Source organism: Siniperca chuatsi, linkage group LG11 (genome assembly GCF_020085105.1).
Source record: "Siniperca chuatsi isolate FFG_IHB_CAS linkage group LG11, ASM2008510v1, whole genome shotgun sequence".
Taxonomy (NCBI): Eukaryota; Metazoa; Chordata; class Actinopteri; order Centrarchiformes; family Sinipercidae; genus Siniperca; species Siniperca chuatsi.
Window position 1 is genome coordinate 14,631,716 of NC_058052.1, and position 16,834 is coordinate 14,648,549.

At 38.2% G+C, this 16,834-nt stretch overlaps 1 protein-coding gene across 4 annotated transcripts in view; it reads left to right on the forward strand.

Annotated features, from left to right (window-relative positions):
- LOC122883962 (Kv channel-interacting protein 2-like) overlaps positions 1–16,834 on the forward strand; it is a 100,190-nt gene that overhangs the window by 55,937 nt on the left and 27,419 nt on the right. The gene's annotated exons all lie outside the window — the stretch shown is intronic.

Below are 16,834 nucleotides of genomic sequence, written 5' to 3' on the forward strand. Positions count from 1 at the left end.
TGCTGCCAATTTTATGCACATGCAGTGGCATTCCAGATCAAGTTATTAAAGGAAAAGCGACAGTTGGTTTGTAGTTATTTGTGCACTCCGTGTATGCTGAATAATCCCTCTGTGTATCTGTTGCTTGCTTTCTTATCCTTTGTTTTCTCTGGCATCTATTCCCCTGTTTTAGCCCTAATCTGCTCCATGCTGTTCACATTTCGTTCCGTCCCAAGCTGATTGATTCAGTGCTCTAGCTTGCTCTGCTCATCAGGTGCTGTACTGTCTATATCAGTGTGGTATCTGGAGTTTCTACTTCTTATATCCATTTCCAACATGATTTAAAGCAGGTTACAGCCTTCTCACCTCTGACCAGCTCTCTGACTTCCTCTCAAGAGATACTGAGGGAAAGACAAGAAGCTAGAAATAATATGTGATTAAATTTCAGTTTTCGCCCAAAGCTAAGGCCGATTTGAGCTGTATTCTAATTGGATAGTACAGTACATCAGGCTGTTCCTGTCATCCCTCATCTGCACTATCATCTGGTGCAGAGTGGCCTCTTGATCTTCATCTGCTTGTAGGTCAGTTTGCTTTTGATGAAATGTGCATAGAAGAGGAGAAACTGAAGGAAAAGGTTTTATATTTTTGATCGTCTTTCACTCACTAGAGCCTCATTTATGACAAGAAGGAAACAATAAATTCACCCAGAATGAGACCTCGGTGCTTTCTAAAAAGAATATCTGACTGCAATTTTAGCATAGTCAGTTTAAAAAAATGTATTACCTACATATTTGGGAGACTATGCTAAAATTCTAGTTAAATATTCTTTAGAAATTTTGCTAAAATTGGCTTCTAAAATAGCTATTGTGGCGTTTTATTTATTAATTTATTGTTTGTGTGTGTGTGTGGAAAACAAATTCAAAGAAATTGGACAAAAACTTATATGTCTTACTTGGTCAACAAAAGATTGTTTGTGTCTCTGTCTATGGTGAAATACAGCTTAAGTAACTTCTGTCTTAATGGAAAGTTTCCATATATTAAACAGTTACCCCCCCCCCCATATTCAAAATTTGCTGCAGCTTTTGAAGTTAATAGGCTGTAACATCCATTACTTTATCAAATTATCCATTATAATGTATATCAAGCTCACAGGGGCACTAAAGAAACAAGAATGCATTAGTATATAGGTTGTGATAATTATGCATAATAAAAGTAAAATACATAAAGTTAATGTACTGTACAATATGTAAATATGGCTAAAATGCCATAGTTCTCTAACTGCACATGTTGTGCTCACTTATATTTGTACACACAGAAAAATACCCATGCTCACCTTTATCTCCAGTAGCGGTGAAGTGGCACTTCCTCCAGGTCTTTCTCCTTGACCTCAGACTGGTCAAGTGAACCACCCTCTTTTTCACTTCTGTCTGCACTCAGAGAGAACGAGTAATGTTCCACTGTTTTCCAAACATGTATCCATTACCTCCTGTGTCCTCCAGATCTCCCTCAACATGCTGACCCAATCTAGGTAGCCCCAACATCCATGTCTGTATCATCATTATCATCATCATCAAAAAACTCCTCTTTACTGCTTACTACTTCAGCTCTGTGATCTTCTATTTGATCTCTATACACTACCCACGTTTCTTTGTATCTATTCCATTCCTATATCTTTTTAGTTTTCTCTTAGTTTCTTGTGTTTCTTTTACCTCTTTTACCTCCTCTTTCTCATTCCTCCATAACCACCTATTCCTATATCCTATTCCTGTATCTTTCTTTCCTTTCTCCAATTGCATCATTGCCAGACCAAACACACACACACATACACATGCACTCATACATAAAGACTTATAGCCCTGATTTGAAATTCAGAACATTCAATTTACACCTTAATGACTTGTTCTCAATTTTTCAGATTTCAGGGGAAATTTTTAGTAGTATTTTGATAAATAATTAATTTTCTAATCAGCTCTTTCCAGCCAGCCCCTCAGTCATTAAAGGCTAACTAACTCAATGGAAGTGTATTTTCCATCCTTGGTTGACAAGTTCCCTTGGCAGGTGGATAAATTTACTGCTAACTATAGCTATCAGAGCAGTGAATAAATCTAAGCTAACTATAGATATTAAATGCCTCAGGGATCTCTGTTACACTCTGACTGCTGTATGGATGTGAGCACAATGTGTACACCTGCCTCGTTACTTTCAGTGCAAAGTTCATTCTTGAGGGTAAATTGATTGCTTTTAAACTTACACATACATAGAAGAGCACTGTATAGGCGGTGATGTGATGCCTGCCTGTTATAGAATTTTTTACCTGAATATCTGTCTCATTCTTTCTTGTACATACGCATGCATAATGTAATAAAAGTATGATCATGTAAGGTAGGTTCACATTTTCCATACTAAATTTCCCCAATCTCTGCCCCAAAAAAGGACATGATGTCATGGCTCTGTTGCGGGTAATAAATAAATGTTGATTAGAATGATGACAAACTATAAACAGTATATGAGAGTGACTGTACAGTTTGTAGTCTGGTAGTGTGATAATGTACTAAAAATAGTTAAGAAACTAGCTAGAATAATAACTTCTCCATTTCTAAACACAGTGCAGCAGACTGAGAACATCTGTTCAGTCAAAGTTGAAAGGTGAACTCTGACCTGTGAATTTGCTGGAGATCACATTTAAACAGCAAACGCAGGCTTGAATAACAACACTTCATAATGGTAAGTCGTACATTTATGAACCCCCTGCCAAGTAAGCTTAATGGAGAGATCCCCATGCAGTAGATGTTATGTAGGAGCTAAGTTTTTAGACAATAATAATCTAACTATATGTGGGAGCAGCTGAGCGCTGACACACTAGGGCACTACAGTATATTAATATGGGTCTAAGCTCACAAAGAAATAGGTGAATATCATCATCAGTGAAGACTGCAACTCTCCTCATCCATCAAAGAAGTGCCACTAGAAAAAGACAAAGCAGGTAAAGCCTCAGCAATATTGGAAAATGGCTGCCATGCTTCAAATAATAATCAGCTATTTTGTCATGGTTGGTCCATGTGATTTGCTCACCATGAACAAACCAAACTTCAATCCACCTGGAAGTTGACAGAGACCCACATTTCCAGGCAATCTCTGTGTGGTTGTTTGGTGTGTGCAGAGTGTGATATCTTTCTCAGCTGCTCAAACAAACCAAAATAAAAAAGTAAGGTTCAAGGTTTGGATCAATCAAAGAAAACAGGATTGGTGTAAAAGCATCCTGCGTTACACAGTATACCATATGTCATATTTGTTGGCTGATGTAAAAATTTCAGAATATTAGACTATTAGAGAAAAAAAGATTGTTAGCATTTTGCACTCATTTAATTTGATTTATTTCATCCCTCTTACAGCCACTCCTTTATTTTCTTCCTCCTGTGTTTCTCTCTGTGTCACACTCTTTGTAATGGATGCAGTGGATGGGAACAAAGAAAGGATGCACATCAGGCCTATCCACCAGGGAGGCCGGTGGTCAGAGGCACTAAAAGTCTGATGGTCCCCAACTGGGACAAAGCTGTCTGTTCCACTCAGCCATCCAGGCATGGGCACTCCAGACCTCGGACAGGGACGACCTTGAGAGACTGTGCTGCTGACCTATAGTCAGCATGACAGAGAGGGAGCAAGAGAGCGTGAGAAGAGGGTGAGAGAGAGGAAATGAAGGGGAAGCAGGGAGATAGAAGGGGATGTAGATGGAGGTGAGGCAGGAGGGAAAGGATTGTGGTGATAAGAGTGTGTTCCGGTGAAGTGATACATAAAGAGAGGAAAAGGAAGTAAAGTTAAGCAAGAGGAAACCCAAACCAGGGAAAAGGAGGAAGCTGAAGGAAGCGACAAATTCTAAAAAGAGATAGTACAGAAGTCGGGATAGGTAGAATGTGTCCAATATTCTAAATAATATTTTATTTTCTGTTTTTTTTTCTACACAAACATTTCAAACCTAAACATCAGCATATGCATCTCTTTCTCACACCTCCTCCCCACTGCAGCCCTTTTTTTATTATTCTGGCCCCAAAGTCTGTCTCCGTCCTCAAACTTAGTCATTAATTTATTTCAGTGTCAGCTGGTAATCTTCCATGACATGTCAGGGCACATTACATTTGTGTAAAGTGTGTTTAATAAAACAGGATTGTGTGTTTTACAGACTATCAAATTCGGATAATTCAGATTGAAGGGAAGTTAAAGGGCATCCCTCATGAACAAAGGGTTGATTTAGTCAGTTATGTCAGTGAAGATAATGATGGTTATGGGATTACAAAACCACAATTCATCAAAACAAGACTAAGCACCCTTGACTTTTCTTGCATAAATTAAGGTACAAAATACAAATTAAAAACTCTAAACAACAAATGTATTAAATAAATAACTAAATAGATTAATAAATATATCTTGCCTTAGAGGCTTTATCACCACCACTCTTGACTGACAGCAATGCTCAACGTCTCTATTTCTTTCTGTTACTGTAAATGTGTCACTTGCTTGTCAATTTCTTGAGTGGCACTTCTGTCTGTCATCTTTTCGCTCTGCATCAACTTGATTTCTGTCAGTCAGTTGTGCGTTCTAGTAACATGTTTGTGTGTGTGTGTGTGTGTGTGTGTGTGTGTGTGTGTGTGTGTGTGTGTGTGTGTGTGTGTGTGTGTAACCATGCCTCCGGGTGGCTGTTTGTGTGTCACAGTTGTGAGTGATATGTCTCATAGTTTGGGGAACAGAGCAGACATACAAAGCAGACAAGATGAGGAGGCATTCAAAGACTTTGTCTCACTTGTTTCTAATCACATACAGTACACAGAGACAGACAAACACACTCTAAAAGTTATTGCAGGAAACAGACATTCAAACCTTATTTGATGTGTTGTTTTGTATCCAAAGGAAAGCAGCACAACGCGTTTCACTCTTCTAAAAAAATGGGGGGATTTTATTCCAAAAAAAAATCTTTGTAATGACTTAACTTTTTGAAAAGAAATTCTGATCAATCATATTTCTGTGTTTTCCAAAAAAAAAAAAAAAAAAATCTACGGAGGTTCCTACAAATGTTTAAAAATCTTCAAAGGTTTTACTCTCAATGTGCTTGTGTTTCATGTACAGTAGGAATGACTTCAGTGCAGTGGATAAAAGTTAATTATTTGCTTTGTAGATATGAAACAACAAAAGGTCACAAAGGGCAAAATGGAGCATTGATTGGCTTCTTTACTACATGAAGGATAAGCAACATGCAGTTTAAACAAGCAGTTTAATATTATACCAACAATTAGTTTGTACTGTATGAATAGCTGATATGTTTGTTTTTTTCATTTTGTAAAGAAACAGGAAAAGACTGCATCTTCTCCATCCTGAGTGTCTTCCAGTTTTCCATAGACAAGTCTTCACGTCCTTGGTGAAAATCAAACATATTCAAATCATATTCATATGGAAAACAGAATATACACTACATGGGTGATCTATCAGACACAAGTGTTCCAATTTCATGTGTTATTAATACTGGGATGTCCTTGAAAGGCTGCATGTTTGGAGCAGGAATGAATATTTCATATACTTCAACACTTCACGTGGCCACAGTGTCATGTACTATATGTAGAAGTGTGCCGTTACATCTTTGGTTTCTTTTTGGTCCCTTATCGTCATCATTCACATCACAACCAATAATTGCACCAGTTCCACCATCTTGTTGTCATCCTCCTTATCATCACCACCGCAGTTAGCTCCTCCCTAGTTTTTCACTGTACCTCGATGTCACTTCACTTCACACCCTCCTCTCGGTCGTAGTGGTGTGTTCATTCTGTTCCCACTCTCTGTTCTGCTGCCTTCCTGCTGTTCTGTCAGCTTGTCTGTCTCCGAGTCTGCATGATGTCAGTCTGACTCCATTTCCTCAGATTTCTTTTGTGTGTGTGCATGTGTATGTTCACACACACACTCTCTCACACACTCAAACACACACACACACACACATACACTCTCTCTCACACTCTCTCTCACACTCACACACATATGTGTGATCTCATCAGTTCCCACCTCCGGTTCTCCAAATCTGATTCCTCTCAGGGCTATTTTTAGCTGTGGTGGCCCACTCCACACTGTGACATGTCATGACCTGTGTTTCTGCCTGCCTTTGTGAAAAAGGAGCACATGACACTTTAAAGCAATTTTACTAGGTGTGTGTGTGTCTGTGTTCTCTGTATAGCAGTTTTCCAGGAATCTAGCACTTGCTTATTTGCCACGTTTGCCACGATTTGTTTACTTTAGGTTCACTCATTCTGTGTTAACTCTGTATGTGTGGCATATGTAACTACTTTTTTCAGCCATGTGAGAACACCCCTCACATAAACACACACATGCAAGCATAGCCAGGTGTGCATGGCTATGAGGTTCATCTGATAAGTGAGATGGCTGAAGGGTCAGTCAAATTACGAAAAAACATTTTCTAACTTACCTCTAATGGTGCAGACTCTTCTGTATATGCGTGTAGGGTTATAGCTATGCAGTGAGCTAACCACACCTCCAATAAAGGTTGAAGTTAGGAGTTGCCCTTTTGTTTTTCCTGAAAGCAATTGTAAAACTGTGAAAACAGATTAAAAACAAAAATAATCAATGATAGTGATTACAGTTAGATTTAGGGCAAAGGTATTGTTAAAATGAATGAATGAACTAGACTCACACAAGTATAGACTAACTGTCAAATTAGTTACATTGTCCCTCGTGCCAGGCAGAAACAAAGTGTGAAACCAACATTACAGTATGACCCCATTGGAAGTGCAACACAGTAATTATTTTTATTACACATAGTCCACAAGAGTAAAAGTAGAAAGAGTGAAATAAGCCCAACCATAAAATAATCCAACAGTTACTTAGTCTGTGTCCGAAATCTCTCCCTATTTACCATATAGTGCACTATATTTATATTCCGCTATTTTATTTGAGGGTCCGAATTCTGAATGTGTAAATGTATCCGCTATATAGTGCCCTCAAAAATTCCATAATAGAATGAAAAAAGTAGTGTTCATGGTATGTACACTACTGTCTGTGAACAATCCCACAATGCAATGCACTGCATTTTGTAGATGAGAAAGTTAATGTTACTGTGATAGGTGACTGCACCTGTAAGTGATGATGCAAAATATAGCATCCGAAATCTTAATTTACTGCTCACTATAAACTAATGAGTGTCTATTACTGTACATAGGGAGTAGTGAATGAGTAGATGAGGGAGTGATTTTGGACCCGGCTTTGGTTTTATTAAAATATTACTGAAATTTCTGCCTTCACTTATACATTAATGGATGCAAATGCAGTTTTGTTTGTTGGGGCTCACAGCATCGAAAAATGCTTTAAAAATTCAACATCTCACAGAATCAGTGTCCTTGTTAGTCTGGATAATCCAGAGCTCGCTGTCAACTTCACAATTTTATTAGCTAGAGACGGGCGCTGTAAAGGACAGAGAGGACAGCTGAGTGGACAAACAATGATTGAAGTCTATAGTGAGCAGTATACATAATGAGAAAATCGGTGATCATGATTATGACCAATCGTATTCCTGCAGGCAAGGATTGATTGATCCAGCCCAGAAATAGAAATCTCTCTAGACAAATGTAGTACAGTATATTTACTTCAAAGATGGGAGAGAGGCAGGAGAAGGATTAAAAAAAATTATCCTCTGCAGGCAGACTCATGCAACTCGTCTATGAAATAACATCACTCCGCGTGCGTGCATGTATTTGTATGTGTGTGTTTCTGTGCCTGCTCTGCAGAATACTAATGGGCGCCATAGCCTGCATGGCCATGATAATGAGGTTTGTCATGTCCACAAGGTCTGGTAAAATCAGAGAGACTATAGCGCAGTAATGTAACTGTGTGTGTTAAAGCACATGTTGCACTGTGTGTGTTTGTGTGTGTGTTTTTTTGAATGTGTTACTGTGTGTGTTATATGTATGCTGGATCAATATGTTCACTGGCACGATATAACAGATGAAATGGGAATGCCTTTCTGTGTCATTTTTACCAATACATGGAGTAAACATAGATGGGGAAGGTGTGTGTGTGTGTGTGTGTGTGTGTGTGTGTGTTTGTGTGGCTTTGTGTGCACCCAAACCTGGGAAATTGATGCTATGTGTCGTGTCCATGACGACAGCCTCTCTCTTTCTGTCTCCCTCTGTCAGTCTATTTCTCTCTCGCTCGCTCTCTTTGGTGACAGTTGACAGGTTTAACACAATGGAGCGTTTGACTGGGCCTGGCTGTCAGAGACAATCACGGCTTTCACTCCTTTCCTGTCTCCTCTCCTCTCCCATTTAGTCCCCTTATAATTAAAAATTAATTAGCCATTTTGATATTATCTCCAGTCTATCTGTACCTCCACAGTTATCTACATTATATTTCATTCCCTAATTGGTTGCACATATTGACACATAAACAAATTGTCCTTATGTGTAGGTATAGATTCCTAATATTCACCTTGTTTGTGTGTGAATGTGTGCTTTAACACGTTTTTATGCTTGTTCAATAGTGTTCCAATAGTGTGATATCCACCCTCTGTGACATTGCAGGGTTTTGTGTATGCAGTACAGGCAGATTTGTCCTGGTTGGATCATTTTGTGCCTTTTGATTAGCTGCTGAATCAGCGTAGCGGTAGCTCCAAGTGCTTGTTGTCATTGTCCTATTGTCCTGTTGTCCACTGAGATAATAATTTAGACACCAACGGATGCGCTATGAGTCTAGCAACAGCATTTGTCCTTAACTACACTTGTATGAGTGATGAATTAAGTTGGCAGTTGGTTTCTTCAACAGAGGAGGTGACAGAGAAGATGTTACGCATGCTGTAATTAGAAGTTCAAAATGAATGCACATAGAATACAAAACAAAATGTGAAGTCAGACATTTTGCTGCACTGCTTGAACAGGTCAGCCATCTCAGGTCAGTGTACCTCTCAAGGTCTTTTTAAAGGTCTTATACCTGTGATGTAAATTGAACCTGTGACTCTTCAGTAATTACCTCATCTTGCCAACCACCAGAGCACCCGGCTGCATGCCAGGCTATATATGCTGCTCTCTTAAAGGTTCGGCTAAGGACTTATTGCTGATGAGATGGTGTTACCGACTTGGCACCAACTCAAAACTGCTGCATGCTTTTATCAGTTGAGTGGATATGTAAAGAACATTTGAAAGTCACATGGGGAAAAAAAGTCTTTGTTTGACCAACTACCAGAAGATTCTCTGCACATTCAAGTGTCTGTGTAGGCAGCTGTGTGTGTTTAAAATACTTTGAAATATATGTAAATACTTTAATCTACACTGACCTCTAGTGGGGGTTGATTGAAGTTGCACTTGTTTTACTGAACGTCCAGTGACTCTGGTGAGTCTGTTCATGAGAAAGATTACTTTCTTAATACATTTCTGTTTTTATGATTCCGATCTGCAGCCTGAGTTTTCCTAATGCGCACTCACTTTCTGTATTTTTTTCTGCAATTCAGCCTCACTCCTGTATTATTTTGTAATTCTCTTTCCTCTCTTACAGTCTGTTGGTCTGTCTTTCTTCCCTCATAACCTTCTTTCCCATTCTCTTTCTTCTCTCCCAGTAGGTTTCTAGCCATCCAGCACCTGCTTGCTGGCACTGTGAAATTCAAAGTTCAGTCATTCTGCATTCAATTCATGGTATAAATAATACATTGTTTATTTCGAACCTTGCAAGACTGTTTTTCTACTCTTGTGTGTGCTTGCAGATTATAAAATTGGAAATTACATACATTCTTATCCCTGTATCTCCAAACAGCTCTGATGCCATTTACTGTAGCTGCACACTTTGTATGCTGTGCTGGCTCACCCATGTCGCTGTTCCACATGTATTGTGTCTTGTCATGGGGCATAACAGCAGCTAATACATCAACGCTAGTTTATAAGACATACTGTCAGTGCACAAACTATAGATACATGAATGATATAAAGGGCCTCATTCAGACCGGCTGAATAGTTAATTCATAGTAGGCAGCTTTTTTGTAAACCTTTACAATAGCAGCTAGATCATGAGGGAAAAACAACACACGCCTTATCAAAACAGGTGGTGCAATGACAACGTGTTTGTTCATGCGTATGGGTGTACATCAGTGGTGGAAGAAGTACTCAGATCTTTTACTTAAGCAGAAGTAGCAATACCACAGTGTAAAAATACTCTACTACAAGTAAAAGTCCTGCATTCAAAATTGTATTGTAATTAAAAGTACAAAATCAAAATAGCATCAAAATATACTTGATGTACAAAAAGTAAAAGAATCAATTATGCAGAATGGACCATTTCATTATTATTTAATTATAATTATTGATGCATTAATATGTACACTATTTTAATGTTGCAGCCGGTAAAGGTGGGGCTTATCTTTTACTATATATACTGAATCTGCAAACTAGTAACTAATGGTATCGCTAATAAATGTAGTGGAGTAAAAGTATAAAGTAGCAGAAAATGAAAATACTCAAGTAAAGTAAGTACCTAAACATTGTACTTAAATACAGGCACAAACTATTATGTGTGTGATTACGCCCACAGAAGGAGGGGAAACTGGGCTGTGCCACTGATTATCTCTGAATATAGCATTCTCATAACACACAACTGCAGAGTGGTGATCGTGATCCCTCACCTGTGTTGGGTATGTCGGTTTTTAAGTCTGTGGTCTTCCTGAGTGGCTCTGAGGAGGGCATTGGAGGTTTTTATGCACTCATTCTCATGTCAATATTCCCACTGTCTTACTGGCTGTTTAAGAGGAAAGGTGAGTGGCACTTCCTCTATGCAGGATTTAAGTATTTTTTGACCCCATGCTGCATTTTTTGACTTGTCACTGAACCAAATGTTAACATGTTTTTATGCCTATGCCATTTTTAGTGCAAGACAATAACATAACATTAATATAAGAGACTCAGAAAAGACAATTGAGTGACTAGAATAAAGGAGTGTATATTTAAGTGGAAAATAAGTTGTAGGAGACAAACCAAAGCATTAGTGCATTAAGGTGTTGGGGTGAAGTTAGATATCCTCGTGTAATATGTATGAGTTTGTGTGAACATGAATGCAGAATGAATGTAGCACTGTTTCTCCTAATTCAAATAATTCAAATCATTATACAGTGTCTTATTTGGTGCTACAGGATCTGATCTTTGCCCTTTGTGCCCACTAGATGTCCCAGTCTAGCTGACCCAGGATTTAAAAACACCACCTCTTTTAGTTTTCTAGTCAAACCGTCCCTTCTATTATGTTGTATTCTATCTGTTTTGATTGTCTGTGTGGCTCAGCTCACAGTGTGACATGGGAACTAAAGACGACATGTTTGGCCAGATATCTACCTTGTTATTGATTGCAAACGTATTCTCCATGTTCATTTGAGCCCTCACATGATACCATAGCACCAGGTGAAATTACTATGTGTGACAGCTCGAGAGTGAGCGTGACCTCAGTAATCATAACTATTTTCTCAAGCTCTCCTCTATTCTCAGAAAGCATTTGCCATGCATGCCTGTGATTGTGTGTGTGTGTGTGTGTGTGTGTGTGTGTGTGTGTGTGTGTGTGAGAGAGAGAGAGAGAGAGAGAGTTCCTCTCTCTTAAGCATGGATGGTCAAGCCATTATTGAAGCAGAGATCAATAGTCATGTTCTCCAATTAGCACATTCGTGGATTAGGGAATGCAACATACAAAGATTGATACAGCAAGATACAGCCATAGCAGCTTAACTGTCATGTAGTTTTGACCTTCATCACTGTGGAAAATGTTTTTTATATATTACAAGATAAAAACGCTGCAGGCCTGGCATCTGTCATAAATCCTTCTCCGCTGCTTCAAGTCACAATCTGTCTACCTGAGATGATCTGATGAAGCTCAAATGTCAGATCACTGATTCATACCATTCCCCTGAGGCTTAAGTTTGACATATATAAATAGTACAAAAATGCTGACATATAAGTCAATAAACCCATTTACCCACCATTTACTACAGTCAGTGGTGGAATGTAACTAAGTACATTTACTGAAGTACTGTACTTAGGTACTAACTGGAGGTACTTGTGCTTTACGTGAGTCATATTTTTTTAATAATTTTGAGGTTTGGACAAAACAAGCATTGTGAAGTTGTCACTTTGGGCTCTGAGTAGGCATTGATCACTATTTTCTGATTTTTTTATAAACCACACAATCAATCTATTATTGGAAAAATAATCAGCAGATGAATCCACAAAAAGTAATCATTAGATGCAGTACTATACAAAACAAGTTGTTGTTGTTGTTGTTGTTGTTGTTATTCTCCACCTCAACCAACTACAGTAAAATCCTGCTTTTACATTTAATACATGAGTAATAATAATCTGATGATATAATATATAATAGTATAACCATCACAGGGGCCATTTTTCTGCATCGTTCTTAATACTTTAAGTGCATTTTTCTGATTATACTTACATACTTTTGCTTAAGTAACATTTTTACTGCAGGACTTTTACTTGTAACTGAGTATTCTTAGAGCGTGGTTAGTACTTTTACTTCAGTAAAGGATCTGAATACCTCCTCCACCACTGACTTCAGTTCATTATAAAACCTATGAACTCATCAGCACAAATGTGAACAACACTCGCCACAGTTTAGCCCCTATCAATTGACTGCTTTCCTTCAGTGCTCATGTCTCAAAGCATCTCTTACAGTATATTTAGCAGCAGAAGAAATTTGGAAAAATCAATAGTAGCCTGAGGGGAAAGAGAGAGGAAGTTGGGTAATTTGTGTTTTGTATTTAGAGCTGAGTGACTCTGACTGTCTTATATTATAGGTCATATCAGAGGCAAAAGACAAGTTTGTGTGTAGAAAGATGTTTTGCTTTTGAAGGACTTCATTAGTCTGAGATGTGTCAGGACACAGGCATCAGAGTCAGGTGCTATATATTTAAGGGACTGTATGAAAATTATCTGGTTTGGGAGAGGGACTGTATGTATTTTACATACTGAAAAAGCATGGCCTTCCTCATTGTTATTAAAAAAAAACTGCAACACCCCCCATCTAATATTTCAAAATAATATAACCTTATACTTGTACTGGTATGATGCTGAACTTGCATCATGTTATAGTTTTACTTCCCTGTAGTTCTGCTTTCTGAAGTAAGTGAAACGCTAAGCTACTGTAGGTTGGTGGGAAAAAAAGGTGCGCTTCTCGCTAGAGATAACATTCAATCAATAAATAATTAATACAATGTACATTTAATGTGTTTTTCAAACCTGAAATATTAGTCCTGTTGGATACCAGTTTTATTTTGATGAGGAAATAAGGTTGTGATACAGAAACAGGAACTTGTCCTAAGCATATGGCAAAAAGTCCGTGTATGAACCATGGCACATACGAAAGTCATGAAAATCATATTTTTGATGTAGATGTTTTATCTCTTTTTTATTGATAAATTTCACAAGGAGAGGCTGAAATAAAATATAAATCTGAGGTAAAAACAAAGACCCTCAAACTACCCTCCCTTTAGCCAATAGAAAAATTTACCAAATGTGCTATTCGTATATGTCAGAGCCACATCTTGCTACACACTCCCTGAAGATTGAAATGCACTATTGTCTTGAAGGTATTTCTAGGCAATAATGTCCAGTGTGTAGAGGGAAAAAGGTTGAAGTGATAACCGTGTCTGCTCATTAGTTGTACCTACAGAGAGAACTTTTCAGAAAGCTATTTGCTTTTAATTGTTGGTGGAGAGCTTTGAGTCAGATGGTAAACAGACCTGTTGCACTTTTTAAATTTAATTAAACTTTCAGATTCAGACAGTTGTCCTTTCTTGTGAAATTAAAGTCATATAGAGTTAGTCTTGGCAATCTCATTCCTGAAAGAAATGTAAATATGTGCTTCTTGGTTGTGTAAATTTGATGAAGAATAGAGGAGAAAGTAGGATAGGAGACTAGCGAAGGAGTAGAGGACACATCTGCAGGTCCAATTTTCTATTGTGACAGCCAGAATGAGGTGAAAAATCCTCCAGGAGGGGAGAGATGCTGGAGGGTAATAAAGAATAGATGCCTCTTCCCTCTGTGCTTTGCAGATTGCTACACAGAGGAATATGACCTTAGTCACTCGGGCTCTTCAGTTTGTCCTTCCTTTGTTCCTTCATGTTCTGTTTCTGTCTGTCTTTTCTTACTTCTCATTACTATCCCCTGCCACCATGTCTCATGCAACAACTTGCCTTGCTCCTTCTTTCCTTCCTCCTCTCTGTTTCTCTCCTCAAATGACAACTCTTCAATATATAAGTGGGCAGAAAAATAATTTTTAACCAACAAGTCAGGCTCAGATTTCTCTTTCTCTCCCCCTTCTCTGTCTCTTTTGTGAGTGTTTGGTTCAATATTTCTCTGTTTACATTTACCACGTCTGCAATCGGAGCTCAGCTTCAATACAGCCAGTATACATTACTGCCATAGAGTGAGGAGAAATGGGTCTGCTGTGGCGTAGTGTTTGTTTGCCTTCATACCATATATGAGCAGCGTGATGTCACATAAGATTAGGTTTCCTATCACCTTGTCTGACTTGTGTGTGTGTTTGTGTGTATGTGTGTCAGTAGACATTAGGGTGACCCACATGGTCCTCGGTGATGCTGTTTATGTCACAGACATCTCCGTAATGAGGCATGCTGCTGTATAGCCCAGTTGAAAATGCAGTAACAGGAATGTCAACAAAGAAACAACAGTAGAAGTGGATGTGGACACAGCACATTTGTCAAACCCCTGCCTCTCTCAACCTTTCCTCTCTCCAAAGAAAGAGGCAGAAATGGATACACAGTGGGAGAATAAGACAAAGAAGGAACATCGCACCTTTTTCCAAACCTGTTATTTTTGTAGCATAAGGCAAAGTGATACCCTCACTGGGAGTCGTTCTGGGAGGGGCAGAACATTGGATGGTGGCTAAGATTAGCATCCTGCACTGATTCTTGTTGATGCTTTAAGAATCCCAACCTCACCTGATGACTGACAGACAGTATTAAGATGTTTGACATACTGTAGGAAATGACCAAATCCACTCAGTGCCTCCTTGAATGTGACGGTGAATGTGGTTCTGCTGGTGGTAGCAGTTATTATTTGCATAAGAAAATGAGAAAGACATGAAAGCTGGTATAAACCGGGTATGATCTAAATGTCTCAGGCTCACTGACTCACAACAGCTGACTAGCTATTGGTAAGAACTGTAAGGAAATGTTTACGCAAGGATAAAAAGTAACTAATTATACTTCTGTAATGGATTAGCTTTGTCATCTTCTTGTACTTTGCATTCTTTTAAAACAAGAAATTCTACTTTCAATTAGGGACTGTCCAAAAATTCATTGCTTCAGATTTCCATTTTATTTCTGTAAATAAATAGTTACATCAAAAAGATGACTTTTGTGTGTTCCATGAGTCATAAGGGGTATTTTACCATATGTAGAGGACAACAGTATGGTCTCTGTATTAGGCTACATTTTCTTTATCAAAATTAAACTAGTTGCTAAAAGGACCAATATGTCACTTTTGAGAAACTGAATGTTATCTCTAGCAAGAAGTGTGTTATTTATCACTGTCTAACAGGACCTTAATGATTCACTTTCTTCTACATCGTAACAGAAAACAGAACTACCGTGAAGTAAATGTATCATATAAAATCATAGAAAAGGTTTCAGTCGTAGTCATCTAGACACTGTTTTCAGAGTCAAGATGTTTCGGCTCCCATCCGGAAGTCATTCTCAATTGTGAAGAAATGGGACGGAAATTAGAAATTTAAGCTACTCTCTGTTACATAAGCCCTGCCCTCAGGAAGGAATCTGCCTGAGTATCTGTTAACGTATCTATGTAACACAGAGTAGCTTAAATTTCTAATTCCCGTCCCATTTCTTCACAATTGAGAATGACTTCCGGATGGGAGCCGAAACGTCTTGATTCTGAAAACAGTGTCCAGATGACTACGACTGAAACCTTTTCTATGATAGAACACTCCTGGACGAATGAGGGACTACACCGTCTGTATCATATAAAGTAAACCAATAATATGATGCAAGTTCGGCATTGTGTCAGTTCTGTGCTGTTATATTATTTTGAGATATTAGGGGGAAAGGTGTTGTAGTTTTTTAAGTCAATGAAGGGTCCAAACAAAATATTAAGAAATATATATAACACTGAATTTTCATAAAGTCCCTTATTTAAGCAGATTTTCGATCAAGAACTGATCTGAACTATTTATGAAAGGGCAAGAATGACCAAGTAATCTGCCTTTTTGCTATTACTGCAAGGTGCTGTTTTTTTGTTAGCTTTAAAATGTTTGCCCTCGTAGCGCTATTGCTGTGTCGTGAGACTATTCACAACTCACTGTTTAGGGTTTTCTAATGTGTCAGATGGCAAAATCAAAAAAACAATTTTGAACATTACTCAGGTCTTTATTCTCATCCAGCAGTCCCATTACCTTGTTTGTATAATGCATGATGGTGGTTAGCTCTTGGTTAGTAAACAATTATACAATACTTCTAACCTTGCATTGTGGGATACTTCGTGTCCACTATGTGGTTTAAAAATTCTCAATATACATATAGATAACACTACAGAGGCAAACATGATATATAGTGAACAGTGATCAATTTTAGACACGGCCCAAATGTTTTCTTTCAACAAAAAGATGACTACCACCCTCCACAGTATCAATAAATTTAAGAGGGATTGGTTCAAACTGAATTACTGTATTAAAAGTCAGGATGCCATGATGGTGACAACTAATGAAATGTCTTACAAATTAGCTACTTTTGTACTTTCATTATAACTGATGTTTTACATAAGTAATCTTCAAGTCAAGTATCAAATGATTGCATTCA